A 13,990-nucleotide genomic window follows, 5' to 3' on the forward strand; every position below is an offset into this window, starting at 1 on the left:
CGTGCAATTTTTAGATCGATGAAAAGAACGGATTGGCCCCTAAAGCATCGCGAAGTGGAACTGGAATCTGGTGGTTGAACTGGAAGAGTGAAGGTAAAATATCTGTTTTTCGTGTTTCCGCAGCTATTTATCTGTACACAAGACAGATTAACACGAAGCCCACCGTCTGGCGGCACTTGCAGTGGGCGAAACTTATCGGTTTTATGGAAGTTACAACCCAGACCATCCTTGTCCTTGTTCTCGAGGTTGCGGGCGGGTGTGTTCAAGCCTTTTGACATAATTTGCTTCGAGAATATATTCTGAAAAAACGTTCTCAGGCGAACATGGCATGCCCTTGCTCGTTTTTTAAATTCATTTCGACCCGTGCTTTTCAACAATAATGAGAGCCCCACTTTACTCAATAATAATGATACCCCTTATTCCCTTCCGGGCGAGGGGCCTCTTGAGTAGAATACCAGGTGTACATTGTCGTTTCCGGTCAAGGGCTGAAGGGCCACTTCGTCGCATCGCGAAGTGTCTTCTGGCTATCATTCTGGTGGCACGGGGCAAGATCTCCCGGTCGATCCGGAGGTCATTAGAAGGATATATCATAGCACATTGTTCCCATCCCTGACACGGGAGGCCTTCTGATCCGCGCAGTTAGCCCCGGATCAGCACAGGGACCCTCATTGACGCAACAACATCCCTGATCACCGCAGGCAGTCCGACAGTTTTCACATAGGCTCCAGTTCCATGTATTTCTGTGTTCTTCAGAGATATTGAGTTCTCCCTGACTGTAGATTGCAGATGAAATGGGGTTCATAATTCGCATTGACATGGCTAGCCCATGTTCGTCTTATAATGCTCAAGATCCTGTCAGAGCTGATTACTGATAAGAAAACTACGTAATATGGTGCTGAACATGTGTGCTCGCAAGTCATAGCATTAACAACCTTGACGACCAGCGTTGCAGTCTCCGGGCCGTGCGACGCCGGCCTTACGGCTGTAACACTAAGTGATGGCCAATGAGCAAACGAAAAAGATGACTCATTTTAAGGGAGATGGCTGGTGAACTAGGTAAATCGGCATGTATGTTTAGTGCAGTGCAAAAGTAAGCCAAATGCAACCTTAATCTGAGGAGAGGGCGGGCCAGTTAACATTGCTGCCCCTCCCCCCCACCTTGAAAAGTGGGCGGGGGGGCATGGCCCCTATGGCCCTCCCCTGTTCCTACGCCCATGCATGGGCCCCTGGAGGGAATGGCAAGCGACGTAGAATCCAGATATGTCATGAATTTTGTCATCGTAAGATTATATATCTAAAATGTGAACTGCTTCATAACCTAAGACCAATCCTTCAAAACGCTTTAACATCCCTAAGTACCATTAAAGTTTCACGCATGGTTGGTCCACGACATGATCGCAAGTGACAAAACGAAACCCCAACGTAGCCGGCACCCCTCCCCCGAATTTAAACCCGTATACATGTCTATATATATATATATATATATATATATATATATATATATATATATATATGTATATATATATATATATGTATGTATACACACATGCCTACATATGCATATATATATATATATATATATATACATATATATATATATATATATATATTACCATGCTCTCCGCCCGCTCTTTTCCTGCTACATTTTCCAACTCGTCCAACGATGAGGAGCACTTGAAATATCAGAGACCACAGCTACGACACAGCGTCCTTCAACAGTCTTATGACGCTGGAAATTGCGCCCCCGACACTTAGCAAACCATAGTGAGCACGTGGCGTTCCATGATAAATATAGTGCGTTTACATACGACATTTTTAGCCCACTTATGCCTGCTGCACTACTGTCCAAGTAGTAAATTGTCTTAAGGTTGTAAGCACGGGTAAATGGTCATCGGTTGGCATGATGCGGACCAAAGGTAATCCTCACGCTGACCGTGCATGCATATTGATTGTAATTTCGGCCAGATGGGCCAGGTGAATTGTGGAAATAAACGCTTTGCTGGAAACGCAATTTATGAAGTATGATGGACCAACGTGATAGCCTGGACCGCGGCCTGGACCACATTATAGTGGAATCTTACCAGCCGAGTCATGCTGGTGCAGTCTAGTCAACATTGCTTGCTATGTAAGTACTGGGTCTGGGTCGTATGTTCCAGGTGGAGTGTAATAACCTAGAACTTGAACCTCAGAGAGCTGGTTGGCCGCAGGTTACGGCATAGGCGTTGGAGCGTTTTACAAAGTGTGGGGAGGGGAGGCAGACAAAGAGTATACTTCTTATGTAGAGATAAGTAGAGAGATAGAGATAAGGGGAGATAGAGGCCGTAGAGATAAGGGGAGGTTGCCCGCTGTTAATTCATGTAGCATATTTTGTAAATAATCAAATGGTATTGTTGCTTTGCTAGATATACATCTACAGCTGTTTCCCACTGGTGCGTAATCTTGCCTATTCGACTCATCTATGCCAATATGTAATGTAGGGGACAACGGGGCAAAATGAGGCACCCTGGTAAAACGGGCACCCCGCGATTTCGGATGTAAGAGGTAGCGCCATCGGAAATCAATGGTTTAAACTAAAGCTTCTCCGACAGGGGACGGAAATGACGTGTACCGGGCCTTTTTGTCGGCGGCCGTCGTTGGAGGAGGGCGTGAGTTTTCGCTTTCCATTTTTGGATATTATTTTCATGGCGATCTGAACGTTGTTTATTCTACGAGTATAATGAATCGTGAATTCAAAGTTGCTACGCTTTGATGGTGTATGCATGCAGATTTCTTGTGAATTTTTTTCGGGCCAGTTTTCGTTGCGTTTCGAATCATGTGTTGTCGGCATCCATGGGGCAAAATGGGCACTCGGGGGAAAATAGGACACAAAAGGTCCCGTTTTGCCCCACCTGAAACATGACTATCGCAAGGAAGCTTTGACTTAAGTAAGCCATGAACACGATGTTTCAATGGTAGGAGCAGGCACATGAGAAGAGCCCGAAACAAGTGAATCGATCCTGTTTCAGTTCTATGATTTAATAGTGGTCGAACTACTGCGTCAAACTGGAAATGTGCGGCCTTGCGATTTGCCGTTTATAATTTATTGAAAGTGATAGCTCTCTATCTATCGTTTCTTTTAGGCCTAACTTATTGGAATTATGTTGTTTAACAAAGCTCATTTGTGGACATAAGAATTGTAAGTACCTACGTGTACTTACTTGATTCAGTATCACGCATTTGCCCATCTCTTTGATAGCCTCTAGAACTGACTTGTTACTTGTTACTGTCAGCAAACAAGCAACGACTTCCGACCGACCCGTTATGAAAAAGCACCTTAAAAAGCAACGTAGGCTATGAAAAGGTGAAAAGCTAACACATTTTTGATCATTATCGCATAAAACTCATAGTAGATTTCGTACTTTTCCGTACATTTAAAGGGTGTATTTCTCTGCATACACGGGCACTGGCGGAAGTACTAGCGCATAGGTCTTCTGTCTGACAGAACTGGCGTAAAAAATAAATTAAGTTTTCTTTTCTCTGCTTATGGGTAAGACCCAACAAACTGTAGTAGGTTTGAATGTTTATTTATCATGTTGTGCCCAGAAGCGCTGCTAGGTGCAATAAAGTGGGAAAAGCCTTACATTCCCTTTAAACAGATACGATTCAATGTTTTGTTTTTTAAATTGCTAAAAAGCCCAACGGTGTCTTGTTCCTTAAACATTAGGACTGACTTATTATATGACATTACATAGAAGGTGTTTTATCATATCGCCCTTAATATTAAACGTAACTAATTTAACACAAGAAATGAAATGCCCTATTACCAACTAGTTATAGGCATGCAGTTAGGTATCTTGCTTTGATACTAGTACGTAATTTTTCATAGCAGGCAAACGTTTCCCTAGTTTATAAAAAAATATAGGTACACTGACGGGTCCAGGGGGGGGGGGGTGGGAAGGGGGGGGGGGCTTAAGGGGCAAATGACCCTCCCAAATCCGTTCAACGTTCACGCTGACGTTCTTTTTTTTACAGAGGAATCCACTTTGCCAGACGGAGAATGGTTCGACATTACAAGAGAAAAACTGATCGCAATCCTGGAAGTAGAATACGATGGCAAAGGCCATCAAAGCAGTCAAGGTGGGAAAAATGTCCACCAAAGAAGCGGCACGCCGCTTTCTGGTCCCGAAGTTGACTCTCGACAGACGGCTGAAAAAGGCGCGGGCAATGTCAATAACAGAGGCCACAGAGAAGGCCCTGGGTCGACACAAACCTGTTTTCACGGAAGCTCAGGGGCGAGATTAGGTACAGCACATAATGGAGCTCCAAAACTGGATGTTCGGAATAACGCCGACTGACCTCAAGAAGCTCGCATATGAGTTCGCAGACAGAAACAAAATCACTCACCCATTCAACACGGTGACGAAGATGGCAGGGGAGGCGTGAATACGGGGCTTCCGCAAGAGGAACCTCACGGTCTCACTAAGGACACCAGGGGCTACAAGCGTTGCTCACACCGCGGCGTTCAACTCAGTCAATGTCAACGCGTTCTCCGACAACCTTGAGTCGCAGATGGATTCTGCACAGTTCGGTCCCACACGCATCTACAACATGGATAAAACGGGATTCAACACGGTCGCAACAAAACAAAGCGAGGAAAGGGTGCAAGCAGGTCGGCCAACTGACATGTGTGGAACGAGGCACGCTGGTTACCGGGGTGATGTGTATGAGCACTGCAGGGAGCTACATACCTCCAGGTGTGATATTCTCAAGAAAGAGGGCCAACCAGCAATTGGAGAGGGGCCTTCCCCCAGGTAGCCCCGTGCTGTACCATGAGTCTGGTTGAATGCAGAAGGAGCTGTTCGTGAAATATTCGTTTGTCCGTCCCGGTGGCTCAGTTGGTTAGAGCGCCTGCATTCCGATCCACCCACCCGTGGCGGGATGGGCTCGAGTCACTTTAGGGCGCTCGCTATTTGCCTTTGGCAGGTATGGCCTGCGGCCGGTGGCAGCGGTCGCGCTAAAGGTCAGTTGACGTCAGAGGGCAGGACGGGCCGTGCCGAGCATTGCGGCACGAAAAGCTTTCGCCACTAAATTCTGCCGTTGCCTGGAATCGCGCGATCGGATGGTGGGGGTCAGGGCTCACACAACAAGCGCTGCTTAGCGTGAGCGCTGATCCCAGAGGTTCATCCATTCAAAGGGATAGGACCATTTTTTAAAAAATGGCTTGACCATTTCATACAGCACCCGAAGCCTTCGAAATAGGATCCAGTCCTTCTCATACTGAATGGACATGCTAGCCATACCAAGAGCCTCGCAGCCATCCTGCTGCGCAGGGAAGCAGGTGTGGTGATGCTCACCATTCCTCCGCACACCTCACATCGCCTTCAGGCACTGGATCGGACGTTCGTGCTTTCCGTCAGCACCTTCTTCTTCCAAGGTCAGAGAACGTGGCTCCGAAACAACCTTGGTAAAGTCATCACACTGTGTGAGATGGGGGAGCTGATCGGGTCAGCCTACGTGCAGGCGGCAACAGTGGAGACGGCGTTGCAGGGCTTCGAAGTCATGGGGATCTTTCCCACAAACCTCCACGTGTTTGGCGAAAAAGACTTCGCAGCGGCAGAAACAACGAACATCCCGCTGACCGGCACCGCAGACGCACCCGTGGGTCTCAACTCAGCAGCAGCTCCTCTGCCCATGCCTGGGCCCTCTGACGTTGATGTCTCGGTGAGCACGACGTTCGGGTGTCCTCGGAAACTGTCGCCGGAGACGCAACACAGGCTGGAATATCGGGGCAGGGAAACTCGACTAATGCCGAAACTCCGGCGAAATTGCTCACCGCTGCGGCTCTGCCAGATGATTTCTCAAGTTCTAACGATGACGAAGATGACGTTCTAGAAGTGTCATGCCCAGCTGGACCGAGCCATGCTTCCCAAGTTCAAAATGATACACCCGCAAGCTCCTATGTGCCTCCCCGCGAAATCCTCTCTGCGCCAAAAGTGCACTCAAGGGAGGAGAGAGGTAAAGGACGAAAGAAAAGTAAAACATATGTCTTGACTGGCGCACCATACAAGGAGGAACTCGAGAAGAGATTCGAAGGAAAAGAAGGTAGACAGGGAAGAAAGAAAAATGACGACAGAGGTCAGTCTAAAGAAAGAAAAAGGAAGAGTGTAGAAACTCAGAAACCGCAGCGCAAACAAAATAAGCGTACGCCGCGAAGGCTTACCTTTGAGGAGCACTCGGACGAAGACGATGTAGCTTGTCTGTACTGCGGGTCCTTCTTCTCCATGTCCAAATTGAGGAGGCCTTGGTCGCGATGTGCTCTCTGCGATAAATGGGCGCACGATGCCTGTACAGGGATTGATGAAGTGGACGAGTGCGTGTTCGTGTGCGAACTGTGCCGAGATGACTATGCAGGCTGATCTATCGTCTAGTTTCGCCATTGGTTGCACCCGCTGACGGGTCCACTAGGTTGTGCTCCTTTCGTGTTTTGCGTTCACGATGACAAAAAGTGGATTGATGAGAACAAGGAGTGAGTGTTCCTGAGCGAACTTTGCTCGATGGCTTGTGTGTCTGAGACTCGATCGTTGTCGTCCCGTTGTGTAACCACCAGGCTGTGTTCTTCTAGTTGTGTCTAAGCCATGCAGTAATAGCTGTCGTTTCATGCCAAGCTGTAATGCACATTTGCTGGCCATTATAACTTTTATTCGTGGTATCATACTGGAAACGAGAGGAACGAAACGAGGAACGAGAGAAACGAAGAAACGAGAGTGGAGGTTATGGAGGAGGAAAGGAATTGAGGAAATGTAATAAAATAAAAAATATAAAAACATACTGAGGAAATGGGGAGGGGTGGTTCGAACAAAATATGGGAGCCCAAACTTAAGAAATATAGCTATTGTATGCCTGGATAAACACCTACTCACCGAGCAATGCATTTATTTATGCGCTTTCATTAAAAATGATGACTTTGAAAACATTTATTTCGCTTATTCAACCTTGTCGCTTGTCCGTTTTGCCCCGAATACTGATTGGTTTTGCCCCAAGCCAGGGGCGAAATGAGGAAAAAACATTGCCTGATATCTAGGATCACACTTTAACATGAGATATCAAACCAGCGCTTTTATGAGAGACAGACAATTGATCAGCCTTCAATATCCACCTGCTAAAGACTTTCTGGACCGACCTATGAACTTCCCATATTAAAAAAACCGTTAAGGTGTCCATCTTGCCCCGCTTTCCCCTAAATGTAGCTGTGGTGGTGGTGGTGATTTGTGTTTTAAGGGCGCGTCGGCATCGGGGCCATTTTGCGCCCACTCGATGACAGTTATCTACCTCTGCGACGACGCGATAAGTATGTTGTCAACTGACAACAGGTAGCATCACTGGCGCACTTACACTGAGGGGTGAGTGAAAATAACGTCAAAGTCAATGTGTGCTAAAAATGCGAGTATATCTCCAAGTTCACCACATGGGTCTCGACCGAGTAACCGATGAAGGGGCGCTGGAGGAAAAAATCGTCGCCTCTCCGTCTCAAGACGCCGACATGAGACGAGCACATGTTCAACAGACAACCGGTCCCCGCATCTATCACACCGTGGCACATCCCTACGCGTCAAGTAAAACGAGTGTGTGGCGTATGTATGACCCAACCGAAGCCTACAAAGGGCGACTTCCTGGAAGCGGCTTCGGCAATGGGAGGATTCCCAATCACCCAGTTGGGGCTTGATTTCCCTGAAATCGTGGAGATGTTGGTCGAACATGTGCTGCCACGTATTGCGAACGTATTTGGAAATGACTGACTTCAGATCTCGAGCGGGTACATAAATTGGTATTGGGTTTCTCTCACATGCCGCAGCTTTTGCTGCGGCGTCGGCTTTTTCATTCCCCATTATTCCCATGTGGCTGGGGATCCACATAAATGTGATACGACAGGAAATGCTGTCCAGCCATTCCAATTCCTCCCAAATTGAGCGAGTCAAAAATGAGTGGTCACGCGACATCGCCGTCGGGTCTAATGATAAAAGTGCACTATGCGAGTCGGTCAAAATGACTACATCCCTTTCAGGACGACAAGCAACGTACTGAAGCGCTGCTAAAATGGCAAACAGTTCTGAGGAAAAAACTGACAGGTGCTGCGGGAGGCATAGACCTACGGTATGGTCACCGCAAACAAATGCGCAACCCGTTCCCGTTGAGCCCTTGGAACCATCGGTAAATATTTGTAATGAGTTCGCGTATTGTGAGATCTGTTCCAACGAATACGTGAGGAACTCTCGTGGTGAAGTGCCATTTTTAAGATGCTGACAGAGTCCCAAATCATACTTAATACTCAGACGTCTCCACGGTGCTGGGTCCCGAAGAGTGTGCGGGGCAATGTCATCCAGCGTAATATCCGCCTCGTCCAGGCAGTCCAGATGAACTTAATGGCTGGGTGATCCGGAAATTGTGAAACCTTTGTAGCGTAATTCAAAGTAAGTCGTTGTCTCCTAAGAGGCAAGGGCGGTTCATTCGCTTCCACCAGTAAGTTTCTTGTTCGGGTAGTACGAAACGCCCCAGTGGCTATACGAACACATGTATGGCGGATTGTGTCCAAAACCTGCTTTGAAGATGTAGGAGCACTATCGTAGACAGGACTAGCATAATCGATGACTGATCGAATTAGGGCCCTATACAGGTTCAACAGGGTGCTTCTACCGGCTCCAAAGGTCATACGACACATTACTTTCATGAGGTTCGTGCGCTTGAGACACTTAGTCTTAACCATCTTAAAGTGTTGCTTAAACGTGAGCCGACGGTCAAACGTGAGGCCCAGGAAACAAATGTCGCTACAAACTGGGATAGTGGCATTATACAGTCACAACTCGGGGTCTCTACAGCCTCTAGTCCGTGAGCAGAAGTGCATGCACTTAGGCTTGGTGGTCGAAAATTTGAAGCCATTCTTAAGGCTCCACTCAGTTAGTCGAATCAGGCATAACTGAAGCTGCCTCTCAGCAGACGTCGTTGTAGATGCCGCACACCAGATGGCAAAGTCGTCCACAAACAATGACCGACTGATGGTAGGTGGCAGACAGTCGGCGATATCATCGATCATCAGCGCAAACAGGGTTACGCTAAGGACGCTCCCTTGAGGAACACCGTTCTCTTGATCATAGCGATCAGATAGCATGCCACCCACTCGGACGCGGAAGAATCGACGACGTAAAAAGTTTTCAATGAAGAGTGCTATGTGACCTCGGAGTCCACGCTTGTGTACTTTGCTTAGAATGCCATAGCGCCAGGTGGTATCATAAGCCCGCTCAATGTCAAAGAAGACTGCTATCGTGTGACGTCTTTGTTTAAAAGAATGTCGTATAGCTGTGTCTAAGATCGTTAAGTGGTCAACAGTGCATCGGTTCTTCCGAAACCCGCATTGCACTTTGGAAAGACAACCGTGGGTTTCAAGGTACCACATGAGACGAACATTCACCATCCTCTTTAGCACTTTGCATAGGGATGAAGTCAGCGAAATTGGGCGGTAGTGCAGTGGATCGGAACCATCCTTTCCGGGCTTCCGTATCGGGACTATAATGGCATCCCGCCACGACTCCGGGAAGTCATCTTGCAACCATATGTAGTTGAAAAGTGAGAGTGAGGCATGGAGGGACTCCTTCTTTAGGCGATTCAACATATCATGGTGGACTTTATCCAATCCAGGCGACACACTCTTAGCTCTCTTAAGAGCAGTGCAGAGCTCCATGACAGTGAACGGTTGGTTGTACTCATAAATCTCTGAGCCAGGAATTCTAAAATTGATTGCCGTCTTCTCACTTCGTTCCTTGTAACGAATAAAGCGTGGGTCGTCTGTTCCATGTCGGCACCTTTCTGCAAATGCGAGACTTATTTTGTTGGAAACTTCCTGTGTGTTCAATATCGTGATTCCCGCCACTTTCAACACCGGAACTGCAGTGGAGACGCTCCTACCGGAAATGCGACTAACTCGCTGCCACACTGCACTCAGTGGGGTGTGACGATTTAAACCATTTACATATTCCCTCCATGATGTACGCTTTGCCTCACGTATTGTGCGTTTCGCAAATGCTCTGGCCTTTTTAAAAGCGATGAGGTTGTTGGTCGTTGCGGAACGCTTAAAAACCCTGAACGCCCGCTTCCGCTTGAGAATTGCCGCCTTGCAGTCCTCTGACCACCAGGGAACAGGGATCTCGCGCGGCTCAGGTGATGTCAAGGGAATGCAAGACCTCGCAGTGTCGACAATTGTGGATGTCACTTGTTGTGCAAGAGACGTTGCATTGTCGTCCTCGGTCGGCTGCACTCTAATATGGCACCCGTCAGTAAACCTTTGCCAGTTAGCACGTCGAAGGCTCCAGCAGGAAGGCCTCCTGCCTGGGTGTCCAGCATTCATCCCAAGCCATATTGGGAACTGGTTGCTCCCACATGTGGTGCTCTCAACGAACCAAGACAACCGACAGAAAAGGGACGAGGAGCTGATAAAAAGATCTATCGCTGAAGTAGTGCTGGACGGCAGAGATAAATGGGTATGCCGGCCGGTGTTAACAACACAAATATTATTTGTATTCAGCAAACGCTCAAGATGTCGGCCTCGGCGGCTTGTGTGACTGCAGCCCCACAAAGGGCTACGGGAGTTGAAGTCACCTAGCAACAAGAACGGGGATGGAAGCTGATCGAAGATGGACTGTAGTGTCGAATCCGGTACTTCCTCAGCAGGAGGGAGGTAGATAGAACAGACAGTCAGCCTCAGCGACCCAAGGTCGACGACGACGGCAACAGCTTGAAGGTCAGTGTTAAGACTTACAGGAGAGCACGGTATACTGTGATGAACTAAAACCGCCACCCCACCATGGACGATCGTGTCAGTTCTCACGTCTTTCCGAAAGATGGTGTAACATTTGACGTTAATTTGGGTGTCATCAGATACCTTTGTTTCTTGTAAGCATGCCACAACCGGGTTACGATAAGATAAGAGTGTGCGTAGGTCCGACATGTTGGCCCTCAAGCCACGCATGTTCCATTGTAAAAACGTCACTGGCATGCTAGGTATGCTTGTATGTGGGGTGTACGGTTAAGATCCATCGGTACAGCTCACATCTGCTTTAAGCGTTCACCTAGGGCTTTGCACTAAACAAATCTCCCTGGCGATGCTCTACTTCAGTGGAGGTAAGCCGGACCCTTGGCCGGGCTTTGGGATTTCCACCCTCCGTAGGCGACGTCGGCCAAGGAGGGGCACGCTTTGTTGCACGACCCGCCACCGGGGACGGCAGGGTAGGCCGACCCGAAACCCCGTCCCCAGGTGGAGGGATGGGAGGCGGACCCATTGACCCTCCCGGTGAGTGGGGCGGAGTCGACAGCGGGAGCCGGCCCCCCGTCCGCTGTGCAGACGCCGACCTGGCGGCGCGCCCTGCAGGGCCAAGGTCCAGAGAACCCGGACGAACAACAGTTTCAGAGGGGCGGTTCCGGGAGGGAGCGACGACTGGAGGATGCCGAACCTTGTCCGGTTCCCGTGAGCCGGGGGGACCGGCGCTTCCGGCAGGGCCACTAGCTGGGGAGCCAGAGGGGCCCAACTCTCGTAGCGCCCCCGTGCCAGCGACGACAAATCCCGTCGTAGCTGGTATGGATGGAGGGGAGATGGAGCCCGGGAGGGCGTGTCTTCAGCACGGACTGGGCCGGGGTGCGATGATGGGGGGCGAAGTCCACGAGCTCGCTGGACCGTGGTCCATCCCTCGTTCCCGGGTCGCGACCCAGCCCCGGGCTCTCTGGCAGCTCCGCCAGGGGGTTCCAGCCCCATAGGCTGAGCTTCTCTAGCGGCGGCCAATGCCGCAGGTGGATTCTTTTCCGGAGGATCCGACCTCCGGTACGACGGAACAGCAGAACCAGTTGATACAAGTGTGCTTAGTATCAGCTGTACAAACTCGCCTACAGTCATGCCTTTGAAATCATCAAGTCCACTCATTTTCAGTACCTCGTTGGCTGCGGGTGTTACTTGGACTAAATTTCTTGCCGGATTCGTAAGGGCGTCTTTGTATGTCCTTGTGGTGGCCGCATCGTTGTGTCGGCGTTGGGCCTCCCGAAACGAGACTCCTTCCTTCACTTTGATGTTCAGGACAGCTTTCGCTGACAAGAAGGACTGACAGCTGCGATATGACGCCGCGTGACCCTGACCACAGTTGACGCATTTCACGGTTTCTGATTTACACTCAGAGTGTTGGTGCCCTATTTCCGCACACCTTCCGCATCTAACTTCTTTCCAGCACTTGTCCGTGAAGTGACCATACGTCTGGCATCGGTAGCCGTCTGGCATCGGTAGCATCGGACTGGGTCGGGTACATAGACCCTAACAGGGACCGACTGATATCCCACGCGGACCCTATCTGGAACTCTCGCAGAGCAAAACGTCAGAATAACTGAGTCAGTATCGGTCAGCTCTCCTCTCTCTCTCCTCTTGATACGTCTCACTGCCGTCACCCCTTCCTCACACAAGCCCTCAGCAACATCTTCATCACTCACGCCACGAAGGTCCCGGCAAGTAATCACACCCTTGGAGTAGTTCTTAGAGGGGTGAGGGTGCACCGATACGGGCACCCCAACCTCTCCCTGTCCTCGCACTCTGTACATAAGTGTGGTCGTTTTAAGCATGCGCTGGATTTCGCGGTCGTCTGTTAGATGCACTCCTATGCCTCCGTCCGCATACGAAAAGACATCCTTGGGCGTCCCGATCTTGGAAAATGCTTGTTGGCGCTGAAATGGGTTTAGTCGGAGCGGTACTGTCCTTCCTTGGTCATCTACTTTGGCGGATCTTACGGCCAGAAACTGGGGTAGTGGACGACGGTCGGGGTTTGGGGGTTGGTTGATGATAAAGTATCCATAAGTATGTGTTTATATCCGGCGCGCTGATTCCCCGCCCACCACGGAGCCCAACACGGGGACGGTCCACTTCTAAGAGAGGAGCCGCCAGGGCTACCAGCACGCTATACGCAGGCCAGTGTGCCAAAAGAGTTGCTGCGAGATCCACCAGGCACGTGTCTGCGGGCGCCAGTGCCTCGGTTCGCAGGTGCTAACCGGGCACCCTGATGACAAACCGAGGTACGGCCCCTTTAATAATGTCAAGAGGCAGACACTGCACCCGGCAGCTCCCCCCCTCAACACCCGTCACATGACCTGCTTGCCTCCAAGCCAGTGTGTCACGAAAACACGACGCCTGACCAGCCGATTTCCTCGTGTGGAGACTTCACGAGGCATCCGCAGGATCACAAAGTCGGGCCAAAGCCACGTGTTGGTAAGCTGCCCCGACCGACCCGCAGGGCAACTCCCTCAGTGACCAGGATCCCTTCATCACTACCTGCGGACCCAACGGGGTACGGCGAGACCCAGATAAGACTGAGAAGCTGGGGCCGAGGGGTTGCTAATCCCTACTCTGAACGAGTCAGAGCCCTTGCGGGAGGCACGTTTCGTCTGGCCCCTCCTCTTTGGCCGGAAGGGGCGCTTTACAAGCCTCCCCAACCGCCCGCAGGATCATTGGAGCACGCAATCCCCCCACCACGGAAAGGTAGTGCCTCACGGGGGGGCTAAATGTAGCTGGAAAGACTATCCAGTTTCCTGAGATAATTCGCTCATGTCAACATCGTTTTCCCCGGGGAGGCGAAATCGCAGGAGCGGGTTGGCATTTTGGGTCGTTGGGGAGGCATCTGCCTACTTGAGGTAGATGCCAAAATACGACCGGGGCACAGGCTGGTCAGAATTTCGAATGTGAATCACTGGTCAGTAGTGTACCAGAACTTTCACGCGCCTAGACTTCACCAGGTGCCTTTCAAGAGATCAGTTTGTCGCAGCATTTTACGTGGAAACAAATTCGGAAGCTTCAGGTTCTAACTGCCAAGAATGACGTGATAAAACCCATCAAACCGGAGTTTCCCCTCGTTGGTGGCCTCTGCACTGGCCCGGCGGTCCCACGCATGACTGACTGCGAAATGATCGTTTGACTGCTTTGCTGCATGTTTATGGA

The sequence above is a fragment of the Pollicipes pollicipes genome, unplaced genomic scaffold, assembly GCF_011947565.3.
Source record: "Pollicipes pollicipes isolate AB1234 unplaced genomic scaffold, Ppol_2.1 Scaffold_7231;HRSCAF=8579_pilon_pilon_pilon, whole genome shotgun sequence".
Taxonomy (NCBI): domain Eukaryota; kingdom Metazoa; phylum Arthropoda; class Thecostraca; order Pollicipedomorpha; family Pollicipedidae; genus Pollicipes; species Pollicipes pollicipes.